Raw genomic sequence first — 4624 nt, 5'->3', positions numbered from 1 at the left:
CTCTACCAGAGCCAGCCTAGCAGCGTTTGGTCCGGCATCATCTACTTGCCGCAAGGGAAATGCCCAACTCCAGCCCCCTCTCGCCATCCCAACCCACCTGAGGCAGGAATTAAAAATAAGCAGCAGTTTCCAGTCCATGGGCCCAGGCTCCCCCGAAGGCTGAGGCCAGACCTACGACTAAGGAGCCCTTACTTTACCCCCACATCTTACCTCAGCATTGCTAAAGAAACTGCGTAAGTCCTTTTTACCTGATACGTCACCTCCGTCTTTCAACACAATTTTGAAGGCATGGTAAAGGCAAAAAATGCCATGTAAGGAGACAGAGCAGACATCAGAATCAGATTCGGAGATGGCAGGGGAGACTGCATGCACGAACACAAGGATAATGTAAGCAGAGAGATGAAAATTCTGAGAAAGAATAAAAGAGAAGTGCTTGAGATTTGGGGAAAAAACCCCACTATAGCAGAAAGGAAGAATGCTTTTGATGGAATCATCAGTGCACTGGACACAGCTGAGGAAATAATCTCTGCGCTTGGAGATATGACGATACAAACTTCCAAAACTGAAAAGCAAAGAGATAAAAAAAAAAATCAGAATACCCAAGAACTGTGAGACAGCTATGGAAGGTGAGACATAATCCTTAATGGGAGAGCCAGAAGGAGAAGAAAGAAAGGAACAGAAGAAATGTTTGAAAAAATGATGACAATAATTTCCCCAAATTAACATGAGACACCAAAGCCCATGTCCAGAAAGCTCAGAGAACACCAAACAGGATAAATGCCAAACAAACAAAAAAACAATAGCAACAAAACCCCAGGCATACTATAGTGAAACTTAAGAAAATCAAAAAGGAAGAAAAAAAATTGAAAAAAGGCAGAGGAATGAAACCACCTCATCTGCAGAGGAGCAAAGGTAAGAATTTTATCCACCTTCTTCTCAGAAACCATGCAAGCAAGAAGAGAGTGGAATCAAATACTTAAAGGGCTCAGAGGAAGAAACCTACCAACCTAGAATTCTCTGAGAAGTTATCCTTCAAAAATGAAGGAGAAACGAAGACTTTCTCAGAAAAACAAAAATTAAGGGTACTTGTTACTAGTAGACCTGCCTTGCAAGAAATGTTCAAAGTTCTTTAGAGAGAAGGAATATAATGTAGGTCAGAAACTTGGACATACTTATAGAATCAAAATCCCAGGAATTCACTTTGTAGATAATGACAAACTGACTCCAAAGTTCATGAGAGGAAAGACCCAGTAGAGCCAACTGATTATTGAAGGAGGTCAGTAAGTTGAGGACTGACATTACCCCACTTCAAGAAAACTTACTATAAAGCCATACTGATCATGGTAGCATGATATGGGCAAGAGAATGACAAATGAAGCAATGGGAAAGAACAAACAGCCCAGAAATAGATCCATATAAACATGTGAACTGATTTTTGACAAAGGATCAAAGGCAATATAATGGAGAAAAGATAGTGTTTTTAACAACTGGTGCTGAGACAACTGGACACCTGAGTGCAAAAAAAAAAAAAATTAACCTAGACACAAACTTTACACCCTTCACAACAATTAACTCAGAATGGATCATAGACCTCAATGTGAAACACAAAACCATAAAACTTCTAGAAGACAGCATAAGAGAAAATTCAGATCACCTGGAGTTTGGTGATGACTTTTTAGATACAACATTAGAGGCACAATTTATGAAATAACTAATTGATTATCTGGACTTCATTAAAATTAAACATTTCTGCTGTACAGTAGACAGTGTCAAGAGAATAAAAAGACAAGCCACAGACTGAAAGAAAACATCTGCAAAAAAAACGCATCTGATAAAGATTGTTATCCAAAATGTACAAACAACTCTTAAAACTCAATAGTAAGTCAACAAAACAAAAGCCCAGTTAAAAATTGGGCCAATGGCTTTAGTAAAGCCACCTCAGTAACGAAAATACAGAGGTGGCAAATAAGCATATGAAAAGATGCTCCACATCATATGTTGTCAGAGAAATGTAAGCTCAGGCAGCAATGAGATAACACTACACACTTGTTAGGATGGCTCCCCAACACTGACAACATCAAATGTTGGTGGGATTGTGGAGCGACAGGAACTATCATCAGCTGCTGGTGGGAATGTTAACTGATACAGCCACTTTGGAAGACGTTACAGTGGTTTCTCACTAAACTAAATATACTCTTACCGTACAACTCAGCAACCAAATTTCTTGTTATTTACTCAAAGGAGCTGAAAACTTATGTCCACACAAAAACCCATACACAGATGTGTATAGTAGCTTTATCAACACTTGCCAACATTTGGAAGCAACCAAGATGTCCTTCAGTAGATAAATGGATAAATAATCTGAGGTACATTCACACAATTGAATATATTCAGTGCTAAAAATAAATGAGCTATCCAGCCACAAAAAAAAAAAACAAAACACGGAGGAGACTTAAGTGGGCATTACTAAGTGTAAGAAGCCAGTGTGAAAAGGCTACATATTGTATAATTCCAAGTATATGACATGCTGGAAAAAGGCAAAACCATGGAGACAGTAAAAAGAGCAGTAGCTCTCAGGGGCTGGGGAGGATGGAGAGACGATTTGGTAGAGCCCAAATGACATTTAGGGCAGTGAAGCTGCTATGTATGATACTGGAAAGGCGGATATGTAATTATAACTTTGCCCAAACTTACAGGGTACACAACAGCAAGAGGCAACCTAAGGTAAACTATGGGCCTTGGACAATAATGATGTGTCAATGAAGGACCATCAATTTTAATTTTCACTTCAGTGGGGGATGTTGATATCAGGGGAGTCTATGCAGATGAGGAAGCAGGAGGCACATGAGAAATCTCTGTGCTTCCCTTTCAATTTTGCTGGGAACCTAAAAAATACATTCTATTAGAAAAAAAAAAAAAAGGTAGTGATTAAAAAAAAAAAGAGGAACGTCAGTGGCCAGGTAATGAAAAGCCCTATAGACATGTATGGAGACCGGATCTTCTGGCTCTTATCCTCAGAGCGCTAGGAAGTGGCTGCTGGGTGTTTGTATTGGCTTCCTACGGCTCTGTAACAAAGTACCATAAGCCGGGGACTTAAAACAAGAGAAATTCATCCTCTCATCGTTCTGGAGGCTGAAAGTCTGAAATCAAGGTGTCGGTAGTCCTGTGCCTTTTTTGAAGGCTCCAGGATTTTTTTTGTTTTTTTTTTGGTCTCTTCCATCGCCATCTGGCTCCAGTACTCCTTGGCTGCTTCTGCTGAGGAATTCCTCCAATATCTGCCTCTGTCTTCACACAGCCTTCTGCTCAGTATCTCGTAAGAACACCTGTCATTGGATTTAGGGCCCACCCAGATAATCCAGGATGATCTCCTGGATTAAGTTAAGATCCTTAACTTAGTTACCTCTGCAAAGACCTCTTTGCAAATAAGGTCACATTTACATTCCAGGGATTAGGACATGGACATAGCTTTTGGGGGACCCCCATTCAACCTACTGGGATGTTAAGGCACTTAAACTACATCCATTGGGTTGCTGCATTAGTCAAGGCTCTTTAGGTGACATTTGAAACCTACTCTGGTTAAACAAAGCCAAAAAGGGAGTGGGGGAAAGAGAGTTATTGGAATATCACTGGAAAGGTCACAAAATTGAAAGGAAAGTGAGCAAGCTGGCCTTAGAGAGGTCTGTGGTGACTTTAAGGAACTCATCAGTGAGAAGTCACGAATTATGCTTTAGGTCAGGGGTTGGCAAATATTTTCTGTAAATGATCAGATTGCCAATATTTTCAGCTTTGCAAGCTGGACGGTCTCCGTCGCAACTAGTCAGCCCTGCTGTTTGTGAAGGTGGCCACACACAGGACGGAATAAAGGGGCACGGCTGCTGCCCAATATTTATTCCGTGTTTATTTATAAAATTTTCTAACTTATTTTCAAAAACAGGGGAGGGTCCGATTAGTCTACTGTGGGTCATCTGCTCACAGTATAGTGATGGATGTGCCCACCAAGACCAGAGGAAATGCTGAAGCAGTTACTGCACACAGGAAGATCAAGATACTCCTACCAAATTGACAGGGGAAGATGTTTCTTTCCCGGTACCCTAGTGTCTGTACCAGTGAATGAGTGTAGGGATGGGTCAGGCATGGAGGACCTATACGAACAAGAACCATGGCCACGGTTGCAGCTCCCGTGAAGCTCACCATCACACTGGGACAGGCGCCTATTAAAGAAGTGTACCATGACTGTCCAGTAACAGCGAAGACACATACGCCAAAGGAGAGAACATAGATTGACAACAGGTTTAATTTCCAGAATATATAAATAGCTCATACAACTTAATAATAAGAAAAACAAACCAAACAACTCAATCCAAAAATTGGCAGAAGACCTAAACAAGCAATTCTCCAATGAAGACATACAAATGGCCAATAGATGAAAAAAACGCTCAATATCACTAATTATCACAGAAATGCAAATCAAAACTACAGTGACATATCACCTCACACCAGTCAGAATGGCCATGATTAAAAAGTCCATAAACAATAAATGCTGGAGAGGGTGTGGAGAAAAGGGGAACCCTCCTACACTGTTGATGGAAAATGTAGTTTGGTTCAGCCATTATGGAAAACAGTA

The sequence above is a fragment of the Camelus dromedarius genome, chromosome 18, assembly GCF_036321535.1.
Source record: "Camelus dromedarius isolate mCamDro1 chromosome 18, mCamDro1.pat, whole genome shotgun sequence".
NCBI classification, from domain to species: Eukaryota; Metazoa; Chordata; class Mammalia; order Artiodactyla; family Camelidae; genus Camelus; species Camelus dromedarius.
The sequence above is the reverse complement of the archived record's forward strand: the minus strand, read 5'-3'. Positions refer to the sequence as shown.